The sequence below is a fragment of the Pipra filicauda genome, unplaced genomic scaffold, assembly GCF_003945595.2.
Source record: "Pipra filicauda isolate LSUMZ 115617 unplaced genomic scaffold, ASM394559v2 scaffold489_size442543_pilon, whole genome shotgun sequence".
NCBI classification, from domain to species: domain Eukaryota; kingdom Metazoa; phylum Chordata; class Aves; order Passeriformes; family Pipridae; genus Pipra; species Pipra filicauda.
In genome coordinates, this window is record NW_024104630.1 from 98,111 (window position 1) to 117,278 (window position 19,168).

At 38.2% G+C, this 19,168-nt stretch overlaps 1 protein-coding gene across 1 annotated transcript in view; it reads left to right on the forward strand.

Annotated features, from left to right (window-relative positions):
• The first annotated feature begins 888 nt into the window (after nucleotides 1-888).
• The window catches only part of HAPLN1 (hyaluronan and proteoglycan link protein 1), a 56,205-nt gene continuing 37,925 nt past the window's right edge, over nucleotides 889-19,168 (forward strand). The window contains exon 1 of the mRNA XM_039386518.1: nucleotides 889-914. The gene's annotated coding sequence lies outside the window, so the exon portion shown is untranslated. The remainder of the gene's footprint in view (nucleotides 915-19,168) is intronic.

Sequence of the window (19,168 nt, forward strand, 5' to 3'; positions counted from 1 at the left end):
AAGCTGGGTTTGTTTCCTGGATTAATAATTCAATTGGAAATTGGGGATAAAAGAAAAACAGACTGGGATCCTGTTGGGTCCAGCTGTATCCTCCCCACTGCACACCCCCTTCATGCATCACTTTCTCCCTATCTGAAACGAAGTTTCCACCTTCAAAGTTAATGCGGGGTGGAGAGGGTGTGAACAGGGAGCGGGGGCAGGGAATGAGCAAAGGCAAGTGGTCAGAAGTATCATGTTTCTCAGGGTGTCACACACCCTAAATCCCTAAATTCAATGATCCCTTCATGAGGAACACTACCAACTTCTTTTTTTTTCTCCTTCCTTTTTAATTCCTTCCTCCTCCCCACCCTTTTTTATGTGGTTTTTTTGTTTGTTTGTTTGGTTGGTTTTTTTTTGGTTTTTTTTGTTTGTTTGTTGGTTGGGTTTTTTTTAGCTCCATGTAGTTTTTAGCTCGGGACTTGTGTGCATACCGAGAAGCTTTTTTAGGTGTGGATCTAGGAGGGCTGGACCTAAGGGGAGAGGACAGGGATCTGGAGGGAGAGGGCAGCGCGCTGGGGCGGGGGTGGCTGAGTGTGGGTTTGTGAAAGAGAGGGAAACGGCATGTGTGGGTTTATTTTTTCCTCCCATTCCTGGGTTCTGAAGGAAGCACATTGAGCTGTAATTAAGAGATCTTGGAGGCGTACTTAACTCATGACGTGTTGCTTTTCTTTTCCTCTCGGTGAGAAAGTGTCTCTCTCTTCCCTGAACCAGGTCCTCTGCCACCCAGAGCCACAAAGAGACACTCGGGACATAGACACACACACGCATACACTGACTTAAGGTGAGCTCCAAAAGCTTTCTCCGCACTTCGCTGCCCTCCGTCCCAAACTGCTGGAGAGTTCTGAGAGCATCTCAAGTCGGGAGCTCTGCGCAAGGTAAAAAAAAAGAAAATCAACAAACTAACCAAACTTTTGGAAAAGTTTGTTACTCTTTTGCTTCTCTAAGTCGGATGGGGATCCAGTGAGCAGAGCCCGTGGCATCAACTGCAGGGCTGCACTGGAGGGATTTTTGAGCGATCTGATTTGGCAGCTGAGGCGGGGGGCGATGGTGAAAGACGGATTGAAACTGGGTACCTTCAGTGTCTTTGACTTTAAGCGCTCTGTATTACCAAAGGAGAGATCAAATTGCAACTGCAGATTCCGACTGAAAGACAAAAGCTGTGTACCTTTTTTTTTTTTTTCTTACGTATTTCTCCATCCATTCAGGTGCTTTTAGAAGTTTTTAGGATGTAGGAAAAAGAGGATGGTAGACTGAACAAACATTTCACAGACTGGAAGCAGGTCTGCACAAAGTACTGCCCATCCCATTCGAAAAAGAAGATTTTGATAAGATGTGATATGTTGCATGCTGATGTCATGTTTGGCTATTTACTGTCAGAGAAAGCCTGAATAACGTTTGGCACAGGTTTCTGTACCATCTCCACTCACCAAGAAAGTTTGATGCTGCAGCATTTAACATGTGTAGCTGCACATTAGCTGATCCATGGCTGTGGGAATTGTATCATTTTACTGTTTGTTTGGGTTTTGGGGTCAGACACATATAAAGTTGTCATTCTAAATGTTTTTCATGGCAAAACTACTTGTGTGGTGAGTATAGATAGAAAGAGCTGGAAAGCATTTGTGTGTTTGAATCAAGGAGATTTATTGCTATTTGCATGTAATTAGTGAGGGTTTAATTACTGCTGGGATCTTCCAGGGCAGAAAGTGCTGCCATGTAAATGGCTGTGTGATGTCATGTAAATGATATAACACCTCTAGGAGGCTCTGGGAACCTAGCAATGTGTCCAAGAGAATCATGTGGGTAATTAACAGCAATGAGTTCATATTAATGGCTACCAAGGCTGTTTTAGTGCCTAAATGGGGAAAGAAGCAATCTGGGAAGGGTACTGTTTTGTTAGGGAAATATTGCTAGAAATATTTATGATGTGGTAGCTGAGAACACAGATGCAGTGAGGCTGTGTAACTATGGATACACACCCTCTCCATAAACACAGTATCTAGAGGCAGGTTATTTTCAGCATGTGGAGAAATTTATCATAAGCAGGAAAATTATCCTTAGCTCCTGCGAAGAGGGAACCAGGAGTCTGTAGCCTCGTGTTAAGGCATGTCATACAGGATGCTAAATCTTTGTGCTGCACAGAGACAGCTCATGCTTCCTTGGATTTTCATATCCAGTGAAGCCTATAAAGCATAGCTAAGTCAAGTTTCTCTGGGTGTGTTATCTGAGAATCTAACCCTCGTATATTTATGGATATTACATTTGGTGTCAAGGTGAAAGGGAAGAACACAGAATGTAGAAAGGAACAGAAAGAAAGTGAAGGGAAAATATCGATTTGTGATACTTTTCAATGCAGTGGTTAGAGCAAAGTAGGGACAGAAGTATAGAGAACAGCTTTTTCAAGTTAAACAAAAATAAAAGTCAGTGTAATAATCAAGACATTGCCAGTCTGCACTGAAATTGTGCCAAAAGACCTGTCTTCCTAATGAGAATCCTGAATGCATAGGCAGATTCCACTAAGAAACACCAAAAAAGCACTGTGTCATTATGAAGAAAAGTAACATCCACAGAAATGTCCTCTTCAGAGAATTACACTGACAGTGTAAATCACGGCAAAGCATCCTTTCACTATAAACATAGCAGGTTCAGTTTCCCCTCAGCTTCAGTGAGCATGGTTAAAACAACCTACTTAAAAAACCCAACCAATCAACCAAAAAAAAACCCAAAACCAACCAACCAACCAAAAAAAAAACGAAAGTTTTGAGGCAGGGGGAGAAGAGGTTTCAGAATCTCTTGAGGCAGAGTGGAGAGTTTTCTGTTGCATGGTGGAGTGCATTTTATTTTTAAAGTTTGTAATAATGGTAAGAAGAGCTTTTTCTACTGCAGGTCCCCCGCCTTTCTGATTTGATGCTCATATGTGACTAAAAGTAATATTTTTACCCACTACTGATCACAACCTGGAGCCAAAAGAACTATTATCAATACTTAATGAAGTTGTTCAACTTCCCTGCCCCTCAGTAAAAGCCTGGAAATAATATGGACCACTCTTTAAAAAGTGTTTTTAGGATCTTCAAGTGAAGAGAGACTTTGCAATTGCTTATATTTAAAAATATTAAAGGTTTTCCAATTCACTGCAAGGATTAAAGTGTGAGAACCGAAATTAATATTTTCTACTTTTCATTTGCCTTTTCACTGAAGCAGTACTTAAACTATCTTTGGAAGTTGAAGTATTTTGCATTTCTGTTTCATTGTAAACAGTGTATTTCATTGCTTAAAACTCTATGGAAATTAAAATTTTTTTGGGAAAAAAAAGTTATTTTCATATGACAAGCTGCTTCTGTTGGTTGTGAGGAAGTATTAGACATTCTGTCTCTGCTGTTAGTAACTGTAGTATACAGTGCTGCACTTGAAAAGGGAGCTTGTAACTTGTAGGTAACAAAATGTTCTTTGGGGGAAAAAAATAAAAAAGCCTGAATATACTTAGGATTTCAATCAATCGTGTTTAAGGAGGATTAGAGGAAACAGCTGGCTAAACAAATATTAGGTGTAGAGTGGATGCAGTGGTATAAATTAATAATGCAGTTCTTTATCTGCTGTATGAATGGGAGGTTTTGTGGAGATAAGGCGATTTAACACGGTCACCACATGCCACCTAGTGGATATTGACGAGTCTTTTGGCAGATTTTTCTATTATTCACAACATCTGTAACTAATTCAGGTGCTATTTAACTGTAAGTGATTAGTTTTTTCGGGTTTACCATTAAAAAAAATATCAGCTGGGTTTTTTGTTTTCTGGTTTTTATTTTAATAGATTTTTACGGGAGGTTATTTCTGTTTTTTAAGTGCCCATTAGACCAGACAAAATCAGTTCATCTTTTATTTATAATTTACCACTAACATCTATTTCCAAAGACTTGTTAAATCACTCAGTGATAAATATCCACAACTTAGCACTTGGTTGGATGTACTGAGCTGTTGCTGCAGAAGTGGAAGGATGTCTGTACAAATATTTTGTCAGTAGAAGTTTAGTTCAGCAGTCAGGATTTCAAAGCTCCTTCCAGAAAAAAACTCTTTTATTACTTAGAATGTGCTTTTGTTAACCCCAGTTTTGTTTTATCCCTGAATATTTTGTCAATGATAGCCATGGATAAAGAAGATGTTGTATTATTTCTGATGGTTTATAAAAGGTCATAAACCCTCCCCATCTTTTTCCCCACCTGCCATTTATCTCCACCTCCTTCAGACATTGCACACACTCACAGCTTAGACTGTCCTTTCTCTTTACTAGGGAAAGGAAAATTGCCTTTTTTTTTTTTCCCCACTGGATTGTTTATTCACTGGTGGATGTTCAGGTGCTGTCATTTCTTATATCTCTAAAAAGAATCCCATCAAATTACAGAGTTTTAAGCAGGCAAACATGCATTTGGACATCCTTTGTGATCAGCTTTATGCTGTGTGACCAGCTTACGTGCTTCTACTTCCTAAGCTTTTTTAAAATGTCACCATCACCACAGCTTCCACTGCAGTCATACTCTGGGTAGCCAAAGTAGGAGATGAATCCATGGTTCTGACACCACATTTTTCAAGTAGGTGCCACAATGGCTACTGAAGCAAAGAAATACTAAAATACATGTCAAATTCAAGCTTCCTGTGCTTTGCTTTCCCCTGATTTTCATCATTGAACAGATTTTCATCATTGAACAGATTTTCATCATTGAACAGTCAATCAAATGGCAACATTACACTTAGCAGAACAAACAGTTTCTATGTCCTGCTCATTCTTTTAGCTTTGAAAGCATTTCTTTTTTTCTTTTAATTAGGACAACAGAATTGATATCTTAAACAGTATCAATAGCTCTGAAAACAAATATTTAATACGTGCATTAAGAAGTCACACAGCAGTTACCTGCACTGATTCTCTGAAAACTTTTCTCAAGGTTTACACAACATTACCATAGGAGGTTGTTAACACGAGGCACAAAGTATCAGCTAAAGTGAGGGAAATCTACTTTTCCATTAATCAGGCAAAGTTTATGAATTAAAGTCTAGGAAGGTAAAATACCATAGCAGCAAATGGGCTAATTGGCTGGATTCTCTGCTTCATAGGTGACTTACCTGTCTTTTTAGCTCTGATACTGTGAATCACAAGAGGTGCTAATGCAGAGAGATGCAAACTGTGTTAATGAGAGTCTTTGCAAGGCCTCAGATTCTCTCCTAGGACAAATCTTCCCAGTGGTGTCGCTGGCACACAACGTCACTGCCACTTCCTAAAGCAGGGCACATCAGGGCAAAATCTGCATCCTTAATTGTCTGGCATAATAGAAATAAAATCACGAGGCCAGAAAAATGTCCCTGGACATATGTAACTCTTGCTTTGAAAAATGTCATTTTGGCATTTGTCTAATGGCAGGAGACCATTATCTTGAGAGAGCTTTCCATTAATAATATCTCCTAATTACCTTAAAATGCTTGCAGTCTAAAGGAACATATGGGCAACCGAGACAGGTTAGACTGGAAATGTGTCTGATAGAAATCTAAGTGGTAGAAGACAAGCTACTCCAGTGTAGAAAGAAGGAAAAGTGAGAATCATGGAATGGTTTGGGTTGGAAGGGGCCTGAAAGGTCATCAAGATCCAACCTCTGTGTCAAGGAGTTACTTAGATATAGTTCAGATTTGGGTTTGATCAATTTTGTTCTGTGTTTTTGGGAGTGGATATATTAAGTTTGGGGAGTTTTTGGCTTTTTTTTCTTTTTATTTTTTCTGCATGTCATATGTTAATTTGCACTGCTTATGTCATGATATCTGGTAACTCGTCATCTAAATTGTATCAATAAGTACTAGTGAATTATATCATGAGATATACTTACATCTATTGTGATTAACATTTTTTTATGTCCAGAATTCCTTTCCTGCATTAATGCCTACACATACGCAGAAGTGGCAGCCTCTGTGCATCTGTGGGTATCTATAAGTACTGCATTTTAACGTAGGTTCAGCTCTGATCAAATCACACAATAAATCTCACTACACTGTGAGATTCTGATCTAGGTAAACAATATATAAGCAACTTTACTAACACCAGTAATTCAGTGAAATCAATAGCAACTCAAACAGGCCTCGGTGAATAAAACTATTTATCTATTTGCATCCATAATATCAAATATCTGATCAAAAAGCAATGCATAAAGCTCCTAACCTGCCAATCTCTTTAGCTTTATAGATATAGATGACTCAGTGATGTCAATAGAGCATTAAGTGCACATTCACTAAGAATAGAGGAATCAAGACCTGCCCCTATGGAATCTCTAAGCAGAAGTAGGTGATTAATATAAGAAAAAAAAACAACATTAATTGCTAAAATAGCTTCCCAAACTCTCCAATCAAAACTGAATGACTACCTATCTATTCATTAACATTTGGGAAAATACATACTACAGTCCAAAATATTTATGTGGTTGTTGTTATTTTCTTTTCCATAAATATATTTTCAAGCAAAAAAAAGAAACCCATCCCTGAGTTACATAAAAATAATACAACCTGGAAATAGGAAAAGCACCTTGAAAAATGTGAAAACATTGTAGTGTTGGGCCCAACCAAGAGAACTATATCATAGAAAGATAATGTTGCAGTAGGTGTGGTGGTTCTTTTACTGAAATTGCAGTGATACTTGTGGTGCAACTATAACAGACCATAACAATGCCACCACTCTCTGATCACACTGCTTGTGGCTTAAGGTAATTTTTTTAACACTCAAAGTGATGTACATGCAGCAGTGAAGGTCTGCATTTTTAATTTCTTGCATAATCTGAAAGATTTATCTGCACGTTGTTATTTTCAAAGTATGTTTCCAGATTTCCAAATGTCTGACGCAAAATGTGAAGTCTTACTAAGTGTTTGTAACTTGTTTCTCTAATGGCTTTGATTATACAGACATAAAATGGGTGGGGCGAAGCATGACAGCTTTTATTAGCAAATCTTGCAAGCAGGCACATTTTTTTTGTTTGGTTTGGTTATTTTGTTCAGATGTTGTTGAATATATTCTTTGATTGGTTTCATTGGAACAGATTTTCACTGGTGCACTTCAAATACAGTTGGACTTAATGATCTTAAAGGTGTTTTCCAACCTGAATAATTCTAAGAATGTATTAATGCAGTGACTGTGTATTTGTCTGGTTGTGGATGTTGTGGTGTGCCTGGTCACAGGTATCATGCCATGTTGCTCTGATGTACTTTGGGGATTTAATGGTCATCTCTGTGAGCCAAGAACCAAGGAGAGACAATAAAAGTGTTGATATATCAAAGGGTTTCTAGATTTTGCCCAGCTGAAAGAGTGAAGGGACAGAACAGTAATTCAGCAATTATAGATGGAATCAGTGTAGCCAATTAATGGGTTGTTGCTTCCCGTTTCCAAGCATTTCACTCTGTTTTCCCCCATGGGCAGGCTGAGAGAAGCAGCCTCCATATCTGTTTTTTTTAATGTAAGTTCAGCTCTGATCAAATCAGATAGTAAGAAAAACTTTCAAATCCGGTAGGCCATTCTCCAGCAGGATGGGAGAATAATCGTGGCCACTTTAACATCCTCATAAACAAGCCAGGGAGATATTGTCTTGATTAAGTAGTGTGACGTGTTTTCAAAACTGATTAGGAAACAAATAGCTCACTGTGAAAACAGAAGCTCATTTTAAATAGGATTTTACCAGGCCTAGTCAGCATAATGAAAACTCTCAAGGTTTTCATTAGTAACTTGGATAAGTGAATAGAAAGTATGCATAGGTTTTTAGAAAATGCAAAGTAGGAAGGGACTTTGAAATTAAAATTTTTTTGCCAGACTAGAGAAAAAAATGGGGACAAAAGTTTAAAAAACCAGAATGTGGTAAACTGTGGCAGAAATAAAACAACCCACAAAGATGATTTGGCATCTAAAGAAGCAGAAGAGTGTTTAACAAAATCCGAAGAGGTTAATGAGTGTTCACAATTTGTGGGTAAAGACGGTAACACTTCCTTCTTGAACGTAGAGATTCAAATACATTATCTCTGCAGACACAGTTCAGTCCAGTCTGACTTCAAAACTCACCTGGGTGCGTGGAACTTGGCAATTACTTATTTTCAATCATGTACTGCAAATCTGAGGCAGAAGCAGCATCCTTGCCTATGCATATCACTGTTCTGAGGGATAGCTGATAAAAACTTTAGATTTACTGTTTCTCAAGACGTATCAAGCAGCAAAAAATATGCAGAGAGTCGTGAGATAACTTCACTTGAATAGAACTTAGCAAAGGAATAACAGGCATCTATCAGAAAATTAAACTACCACACTTATGGAAAAGTGTCAAGAGAAAGCACAGACATTTATTTCCAGACCGGGAGACGTAGATCTTGTAAGGGCGACCTCTATTTGGTGCATCTGATGATTGATGGAGATTCTGTTCTTTTATCTGAGGAATGCTGGTTCAGGACTGCACCATTACTGAATTACTGCAATCTGTTTGTTTCCTGACATTGTACTGGGGAAATGTACTTTATTTCTAGCTGATTATGTGTTTCTTCAAAACTGTATTTATTTCTGTGACTTCTAGTTTGCAAAATAATCATGTCAGAGAACAACCCTCCTTCTGCAATGATATTCATTGACTCTTTATTATTACTTCAGAAACTGCTATGGAACTATGATTTATAGGTTTTATGGCTTTTTAAAATATATATATGTATATTAGTACCAACTGTCCAGTTTATATTGAGTTTCCCACATAAAACGAAACCAAAATCATATAGATATAAGTGTAGAAATGGTGACCACATGTTGGAGGGCAAGAGCTTACCTTATAAACATCCAAAGAGAGGGAGGTAGGTGTCTCTAATGTGAAAGCACACCATCTTTTAAGTTCCTTTGATACCAAATAGCCAATTTAGCGTATTTTTTATGTCAGGCTTGAATATTCCCTAAACTGTCACCCCAAGTCGTCAGAAATCCAGAATCTTGGTTCAATAAATCTTAGGTCTCTGTTTATGCCACCCAATTAAATGTTTTCAAGTTCAGTTTAAATGTTCAAATAAGTATGAGCAAAAGGAAAATTAAACACTCTGCTTGTCAACAGATGTAACTTTTTATTCTCATGTTTTTTGGATGCATGTTGTCATTTTAAGAAATCGTGAAAAAGGCAATTCTGATTCTCTGTGGGTACATAAACTCTTCCCAGACTTTAGTAAGTACAATAGAGCACACAGGAAATACCTGTGGGTTTACCTCAAGGAGAATTTGGTTCACACTCGTCTGTCATGGAAGCTTAAATATGGCAGATGGCCTAGAAAGCATAACAGTCTACTCTTACAATTCCCACAACGTTTTTTGGGTTTGTTTTATTAGGTCATCAGTTTTGAAGTCATAATTTTAGATAACAGTCTTGACTCACAGTAAGAAAATCTTTTGACCTTTGTGCTTATAATGGAAAGCTTGAATATGTGAACTGCAGAGGCAAGTTAGAGAGAATAAAGAAGAAAAAAGGAGAAGATATTACAGAATTATGCCAAACCTCCAGTCTAGCATCATTCCCTGTTGAGGAAAAAGGAAGAAGAGCAAAAATACTAGGAAAGAAGGAGTGAAGTTAAACTAAATTGCACTAATTGCTTTTCCTCACACAAGAACAGAGAGTAGGAAGCTCCACTCTTCTGTGCAGGGTAACTACTGCTGTAAATGTTGAACAGGCCTCCTAGAGCTGTGTTTAGCTGAAGGAAGCAAAGAAAGACAGCATACAGAAAACATGAGACTCATTTACACTGTGTTTTTCAATTGAGTCTTCAATTTCCTATCATGCAGCCCTTAATTGCTCTTGGCTTTGACCTTTAATGCAATTCTCCAGCACTAAACTGATCAGCATCTCTAGATTGACTCAGGAAGCTGTGGCTGCATCATGGTTGATTCAGTGCTAGAAGAGCCTTTTGAATCGCTATCTTTCATCTCAAAATGACCTCAGATATATCCATATAGTGCATTGCTTGGACAGTGAGGAATGAGCCAAGAAATTTGCCTGTGATGCTGACCTTTGCTTTACTCTTTCTCAAATAAAATCACAGTAGGGGATAGCCAAAGGTCCACAGGCACAAAATAGACCATTACCAACAAGTTAGTGTTTGTTGTATACTTGTGATACAGTTTGTCATTTCACTGCTGCAGGAATTCTGGTGTGATTACAAGTCAGGCAACTCTATTGAAAAGCTGAAGACCAGCACCTCACTGCTTATATCTCCCTGCCACTCGAACTGATAACTTCTCAGTTCATAATGGAGTGCCCACAGAGGACTTCCAGGGAATCACTATTTCCATCTTAGTTCCTTTCTGTTTCAAGGGGAGAACTATGCTTGCTGTATTAGCAGAGAATACATCACAACATTGATTTGAGGTTGAGGCACCTGAAAACAAATAATAATTGTTATCTTTTAATTATGTATTACTTGCAACATGGAAGAAAGCATTGCTGAGCAGTTAGAACATTTTACTGTAAAGATATTTCACTGTGGATTATAATGAAGTCCAGAGGAACTGCGTGAAGAGTCCATCTCAATCATTGACCATTGCTCAGTTGATACAATATCACTGTTTTTATGCAAGCTCAGAGTTCCAACAGGATTTATGAGTTTTACTGAATCACAGCAAGCCAGTCACTGAGCCCAGAGCAACAATTCCACTAGAAGCTGGAATAATTCTCAGCACTCATATTGATTTGGGGCTGCCATTGTCCACAGTACTTCAAATAGTGATTATTCCAAATACAGAAGAGATTTTAAAAGTAAATGTGATTAAAATAAAATAATCTAGGCTGCTGAGAGTACTGGGAATTCTGAAGGTTAAAAAAAAAAAAAGGAAAAGATATTAATTTGCCCCAGAAACTTTCCAACTCACTTCTAGAAAAAAAAATACAAAAAACTACACAGAGAAGATGTAGAAACAACAATAAAACCTACAAAAAATGCCTACAGCTTGTCACTTATAAATGACACATTTTAGTGATCGAAGTTAAAACTCAAAAAATACATGTAGTAATAGAAATTACATATGGAAATTTATGCAACTTTTTTCAATGCAATGGAATGCCTGATATTCACCTTGTTTAAGATACATTGAATGTCAATGCCATGCATTTACTTCACAAGATATAAATATCTGCACAAGTAGAAGGCAAATAAAAATCTGGTCAAAAAGTTTTGAGCAATGAGGTTATTGTTCTATCTGAAGAAGACAAAAAAAGACAGCTCTGGCCCATGCTTTGTTGAAAATAATCATACAACTTTCCATTATTTACTTTTCCAAAGGTTAATACAGCAGCCTGAAAAATGTTAAATAATTAAAGTGAAGGTTGTTGATGCTAATGTCTTCTGATCATTGACTCAGAGGCCAATAACATTCATTTTGATTTCTTAACTTCATTTTCCTTTTAAAGTATCTCTAGCTTCTGAAATTGTTAATTTATAATTTTGTAGACATAATTGCAATACTTTTAGGTACATTTATTCAGAACAGGTAAAATTATTCCATATATTGGCCAACAACATCATCTAGCCTGTCAATGTGTCTTGTAGCACATCCCCTCTCCTTGAGTTGGATGGATTGCCACTGTTTGTAAAGGGTTCAGTTACCAGAACACATGATCTCCTCTGCACCAAGGCATTGGAAAGTGGCTAATCCAAGACAAAGAAAAAAAATTCAAGACCAAGCAAAACCTGGAAAGCCACTGCATTGGAAATATACCTCACATCATCACCCATGTCAACTCTTCATTTCCCTCTTATTCAGCCCGGTTGGTGCAATACCTCTCGTATTTATTTCATAAGGACTTTGGGGGCCAGGGTGCCATTATTCACACCGTTAATTGCACCCCAAGTTACTTTGGTATTAGTACACTATGCTCACATTTTAAGCTACTTATTGCATAAAGAAGATACTAGGGATTTTAGATAATCTAGTGTATTCAAGGTTTTAGCATGAGTACATTTCTGACTTTGGAGTTTCTGTTGGAGGAAAGGCAGGGTGAACTTGGACATACAGCTGGAAAAGATGCTTTCAGAATCATGATGTCTGTCTGATCTTATCCTTGTTGTGAGCAGATATGGTGATGGTCTTCAGGGTCCTTTCCAATCCAAACCATCCTATGTGTGATTCTATGATTCTCTCTACCTGTTCACTGTAGTTCATTTAGGGGAACTGAATGATTCTGCAGAAGCTATTACCCATGAAAGTGTTAATGGTGTTGTATTTAAACAGGAATTGCTACACTTCTGACACTATACTTAACTTCTTTGAAACAAATAGGAGCTGTGAGCTTCCCTGAGAGAAGCTTTTCCAGGCACAACATTGCAGGTTCCTCCAGGGACCACAGAGGTTCTTTCCACAAGCTCATATTAAGCAGGTTTTCTTCAGAACCATGAAAATAATTTGTAGTTCTTGCAAATCACTTCTCATCCCTACCTCTTAACTAGCATTACAGAGATAGCAACTTGCATGAAGCCATTTGATACAAGTGGATGTGAATTTAAAATTATACATATATTTATATTTTTTTAATAAAAACACATTCAACAGTTTCAAAGCAAGGAGAAATCTTATGGGTGTTTCTTGCGCACATCCATTGTGCAGAGAATTTTGCCTGTGCCAATATGCACAGATGGTGACAGACTCAGTTTACAGTGTCTGTGCAGTGACTGTGTCCTGTACACTGCTGAGAGGTATTGCACAGTCACCACGAGACTCAAGCAACAGACCAGCAAGGAACACTTTGACAGAAAGCATTTTCAGGTCAGGGTGTTTTCTCGTCTACCCTGCACTGCTGAAGATGTTTCTCAGATTTATAGCGTAACACTGCAGTAAGATGTGGATGTGTCTTCTGGAATTAATAACTTTGCTTCAGTGACCGAGAAGTAGAGATGATGTTGTTTAACCACTCCTCTTGCCTGCTAAAAATCAAATATTTATCTTTGACAGTACCCACTACTCTGTTTTGCCAGTGCCAAAAAGTTGGGTCACTTTTCCTTTTTTCTGATGGCCAGCAAAAGGAAAAGTGGGCCTGCACAGTTACTGTTGTCTTTTTCTTTATCTTTGTAAAACACTGAGAACCAGAATTCTCAAATGCCTTCATATGCTTCAGAAAGGTTTACCTTAGTTTTGTTGGGGTTTGAGTTTTTTCCCTGGTTGTTTTTTGTTTGTGGGTTGTTGTTTTGTTGTTGTTTTTTTTTTTTTTTTTTGGGGGGGGGGCTTGGGGGAGAATTTCTTGTATTTTGGTCTGGAATTTTGGGGGGGGATTTTTTTATATTTTTTGGTTTTGTTAATTTCTTTTTCATAGGTTTCTGGGGGGTATTTTTTCAGGTAGTAGCATTGTCCTAGATGTTCTAGAACATTTAGAGGATCTATTTCTAGATGTCCTAGAGAACACTAGGTAGTTTGATTTTATCCTTTTATATTCTGACCATACAAACACAAGGAAGGGGAATTTTGAAGCTGGAGGGGAACACACAGGTGGAAAGATAGAAAAAATTTAAAACTTTTCACTGAGGAAATGAAATCTTCTGAGGAAAGGTAAAAAAATATCACTTTAGATAAAATCACAATTGACTGAGAAAGTGCAGATGCTTAGAAGTTTGAAGTGAGCACAGAGAGGTTGGATACTGGATCATAGTCCTGGGAGTTCTTTCTTCCTGAGATTTACTGCTTGTTATGCCATGGCACAGCAGGGAGCTGCAGGATGTCCTCCCTGAGCAGCAAGTGAGGCCTTTCACTGGAAACACATCTTTTATCCCCAGATTGAATAACAAGACAGAAAATAGTTTCTTACAGGATTTTATTTAAAGATAAATAAATGGTAAATAAATGTTAAAATTTATGAAGAATTATAAAGAAAGAAATCAGCTAAAGTCCAAATATCACTTCTGAATTCAGAGCACACAAGGAAAGTCTGTGTTGTAGTCCAGGTGCTGCTATTTATAGCTTATACATTCAGAGTTTACACTAGAAATGAGTTTATAATGGAAAATATTTCAAGTTATGAGTGTGCCAGTACCTTTTTTCCAACAAAATCTAATTTGAGACATTTAAACAGAGGTGTTTGGAGCAGATGACTAGTGGGAAGCACTTTTTTTTTCTTCTTTTCTCATGACCAACTTGAAATCCTTCAGAAAATATGTGTGCCAGCCCTTTTATAGTAATAATGAGGGGGATTTCTTGGCTTTTAAATAGCATCTGACTTTAGAGCCTTTGATATCCCAGTTGCAAAATAGAGGTCACCCACTAACTCATACAGTAACTGTGAGGAACTGCTCACAGACACTGCATTCTAGTTTTGGTTTTCTCCTTTCGCTCTTAAGGGATGTGACCTGTTGCAACCATTTAGACCATACCTAGAACTGAAGTCCGAACCAGATCCTCAGCCAAAAACTGTTCCCCTCAGCTCCTCGCCCCCATTCTTGGAGAAAAAAAAAAAAAAAGAACTTGTTTTTTTTGCTGCAATTTCTGTCCCCTTCCCATGGAAGAGAAGGTATCGCATTCCTTTAATTGATTTTCACTGCAGCACATCTGAGAAGCTGTGACTCCCTGAGACTGAAATGCCTCTGGTATCTAACGGCAGGAATTGTGTTCCTCTTGACACTGACAAAGATCAAAGATAAATGCCTCGAGTTAGTCTAGAAGTGCAAGGCAAATGGTCCTCACTCTACATTTGTGTAAAGCAGATCCATGACTATACCTCAAAAGCTGTGAAGTGTAAATTTCAGATTAAAACAGCAGGGTTCAAAGGCATTAGTTCTGTATAGTGTAATCTCTTAGTGGCATGTTAGGTGCAAAATTTATCTTCATTAAATGCAGGGTTTATATGAATGCTTTTATGTCTATGTCAGCTTTAATTAGAGCACTGATCTGATTTTTAGGAAGAGACTTCTACTGTCTACAGCCTTTTCAGGGAGACTGGGTTATTAAAGATCTCATCTATTATAGTTATTTTTCTCAGATTATTTCATTTTGATGCTCAAGAAACTGCTTTTTAAACGGTATAGATTCCTCAAATTAACCAAAAGAAAAGGGTGTTTTCAAAGATTGCTATCATGTGACAGCAAATGAAAACATGTTTTTTAATGTGCTAATGTCAGTGACATTTTCTTTACTACTTTTTGCTGTATTAGCAGCTATGGCCCCTAAAATGAGAAACTTCTCCCTTTGGATGTGTGGTTCCTGTGAGAATGTTAAAATAGCTGTTCTACATGAATAACCCATTTTAGAAACAGATTAACCACCAAATAAGTATGAAGGAGGGGTGGGCATGGAGGTTGCATCTGGGACCTGCTCATGCCCATCCTGTGAGATTCCATTCCCAGAGAACAGCAAGTTAATATTTTGTGAATATTAATTTTTTTAATGTCTTGAGGATTCAAGAGAGAAAAAGAGAGACAAATTGTTTCATTGAAGGTTTCATGTTCGGTAATTTCTCTCCTTGTCTCAAATAGACATCTCTGGAAAGAGGATGACAAAATTTCTGCAAGATAGGTAGTCTTATCAGCTTTTACTGGTGCAACCATGTCAACCAAAAACATATCTTGCTTTGTCAGAGTGTGTTCAACAGTCAGAATTTGAATAATGGTCATCCACATATATGTATATATACATATATACACACATATATATAAAAATATGTATGTATATACACACAAATAGCAATGCATATGTGCAGTGGAGCACATTAGAAGGGTTTCAGCTTTTTTCCTGTTATATCTTAGGCAGAGTATCTACTCTCCAGTTCACAGCAGTAGCATCCACTGCTGTGGTAAGTACCCCATTGTGGCCAAAATAGATGCAAGTTCCTGGGCTGGTTCAAGCAAACCAGCTTGGCAGGTTTTTCTCCAAGACAACCATGGGTGCAGGAGAGCAGGACTTAGGGTCTGTAGTTGCTCTACAGGTCATTGATACCATGGCACAAGTGCAAAAAACCTGTGCTTTTTATAATAAGAGCTCACTTTCCTCACCAGCTGCTACCAATTATGCTTGGGGAGGCTTTCCCCCCCCCCCCCTTACAGCTATGCCTACACTAGGACTGACCTGTCAGCATTGCTCTACCCATCTAGCTAAATCAACAAACCTTCTTTAGTGTAGATTAAACTTAATTAGGGATTAGCACAGCTCCCAGTCTCTTTTTTGGCAACCCTCAGGCTGAGAGGTGGAGCTCTGCTAGGGTTAGTTTATGGAGGCCTCCACAGGGATAGGTTTGGGAATTTGGGGCTCTTTTTCTTTTAACTTCTGCTATTTGACTCTTTAAAAACCCTGCCCTGGCAAAACAGCCTGGAGAACAGCATTTATGCTGCGAGCCTTGACATTTGGATGTAAGTGGATCTGTGCATTTGGCCTCTGAAAAAGAAATGAAACTGAGCTGACCCCACAAGATTTAAACACCCGGTAAGTGAGAGATCCTAGAATAGTGTCCTATGCCCTGTATGCTCTGCATTTTATATAGCTCAGGAAATTTCCACATGTCACCGAGATGAAAGCTGGCTTAAGTAGAAGCCAGTAACTCAATTTATTTGATAATTTATAGTCCCAGTCGAAAATCACAATCCTAACTTCAAAAAGCAGTAAGGAAATGTTAAACCTTGCTGATGCACAGATCCCTCATTGTCTGACAAATACTTAGGGTAGGTGATGCTGCATATGGTGGAGAAAAATTACAACTGTTCCATAGTTCAGTCTGTGGAGCATTTGAGAAGAAATGAGCAGAAATATCAACTTTCCAAGGCAATCCTCAGTAGATCTTCCTGTTCTCTTTTCTTCCCTGTGGGGCAGTGAAGGCTTAGCAGCAACAATCCCTGCTATTAGCACATCAAAGGGAAAACCAATCCTTTTTCCATTATCAGCACTTTGGGGCAGGGAATGTCCCCTCCAACAGTTTTGGAGATGCCCTGTTTCCCCTGCTTTTCAGTCCTTCACCACAGGCCAGTTTTAACACCCCTGTTTGCAGTCAGTGAAGCTTATTATGGAAATTTTCCAGTTGCCTCTGAGACACATACTTGTGTGAAAGTATCAGTGAAGATTTAGTGACTGAAAAAAAAAAGAGCTTGAGAAGGGCCAAACTGTGTCAAGGTAAAAGTTTGCCTTGCCCTGTGTCCAGTGATCACTTGCACTAATTGCTCAGGGAAAGAATATATCTTTAAAAATAAAAAGTAAAAATGGGCAGGAAGAGTGTAAAATTATCTTGTGTTTCCAGTACCTTTGTAAGAGATCCATGTTTGTGGTACAGGACTGTTCCCACCACCCTCCATAGTGTGGCAGGAGTCCTTGTTTTAGCAGCACAGCTTCACCTCATGGGTGAGGGTGTGGATTGGGTGACGCTGTCTGGAGGGTGTTCAAAGGTGCTATTGAAATAATGTCTGTGGAGCTGAAATACCCTGCATAATCCCGAGGACATTAAAGCACCAAAAAAAGCCCTGCATTTATTCTGGATGACTGTAGAATTGCTGATCCCTGTAATTAACTTGGTTGAGTGGAACACTGAAAAAAGCAGGTGAATCCTATTCATTTAAATTGACATCTTTGAAACCCCATTGATTTTCAGCCTACCAGTGTTGTGGGCATTCTTGTTGTTGACTAAGCAAGGATATGGCCTTGTCTGGCTTAAACAAATCCATACAATCTCCTTGTTAACTGAGCTTTCCAATTCAGAGATTGTCAAGAAAACCTGTTGGGTTTTTTTTTTCTGAAACCTGCACAGGTTTACTTTACTTGAAAGAAAAAACCATAAGCCAGCAGATATTGCTAGCAGCCAAAAATAAGTCTTAGAACAGTTCAGTTAACAATTACGTGGATTTTTTTTAAATTATCTTCTGTTTCATGTCATATACCTATGAATTAAAACCAATCCTTAGACTTTGGTTCTCTCAGTCTCTATATTAGTATGTACTGAACTCAACTATCTCCTGTCTGTGGCTTTCCATACGTTCTTTTTCTTAATGTATACGTTATTTTTCTGATGCAGAATGTAAGCATTTCCTAGATATAGAACTTCAGTCACATCTTCCTACATCTGAACTTAAAATACAACGTACTTTTGTTATTGTACTCGGTGCACTAAACTACACAAGTAAACTGCACACTCTGCAAGCTCCTTTGCTTACACAGCCTAAGAGAGTTTTGTTAACCATGATATGCTGCATCATGATTTTATCAAGCAGTTGCAAATTATTCAGTTGATCTTAATTCTCTGTTTTACATTTTCTGAAATTTCCTCAAGCCCTTGTGCTTTTTCATTATGAGGGCATTAAACCAGGGAAAAGTGTTTGGAGGACCTCCTGCATTCTTTTTCATGTTTTGTCTTTGATTTACAAGTATGTGTTAAAATTATCTTTATTTTCACAACTTAACATCTCAAATCACTCTCAGTGGTCCAGAGCAGGGATGGAACTGCCATTTTACTTGCTTTCTATCAAACCCCTGGAATGTGAGGGCTGACTTCTTCCCATTTTGTACATAACCACTGCAGCAGACAGAGAGAAACCTTCTGTATGACTAAGCATTTCAAGAGACAGACCATTAAGTCAGCCACATGTGTCTCTATTTCATTTGCAGATATTTAATGACCTGTATCAGGCAGAACGGTGTTGCTATTAGAGCATGGAGTCCATTTAGGAAATTACTGGAGTCAGATAACCGTCAGAGTATTAAAAGCTGCTTTATCTCTGGTAAGAAGTCCCAGTGATGAGAAAGGTGCTTTGCTACCAGTGCTGAGTGTTACTGGGAGCATGTTGGTAGCTGTATGTGGATCAATAGGAAGCCCCATCTGATTGTATTGGATCATATCATTAATAGCAGGAAGCAGGAGAGTCTGTGCCTGTCATAACAGGGAAGGAAAAAATTCTGCTTGAGATAAGAATCGATTAACCTACTTATATTAAGGCTTTTGCCAAAAATTAGGTATCCAAGAAAAAAAAAAAGGGATCCCCTGTGTCATAATCTGGTCCTCTCCTATCCACGTTCCACTTCATCCCAGGCAGTTTTTCAGAGAGCAGGCAAGTTATGATTTAAAACTTGCTGTGTTTCTTTCCTCCATGCTAAAATGTGATTTAAAACTTGCTGTGGTTTTTTCCGTCATACTAAAATGTCTTCATGGAGGCT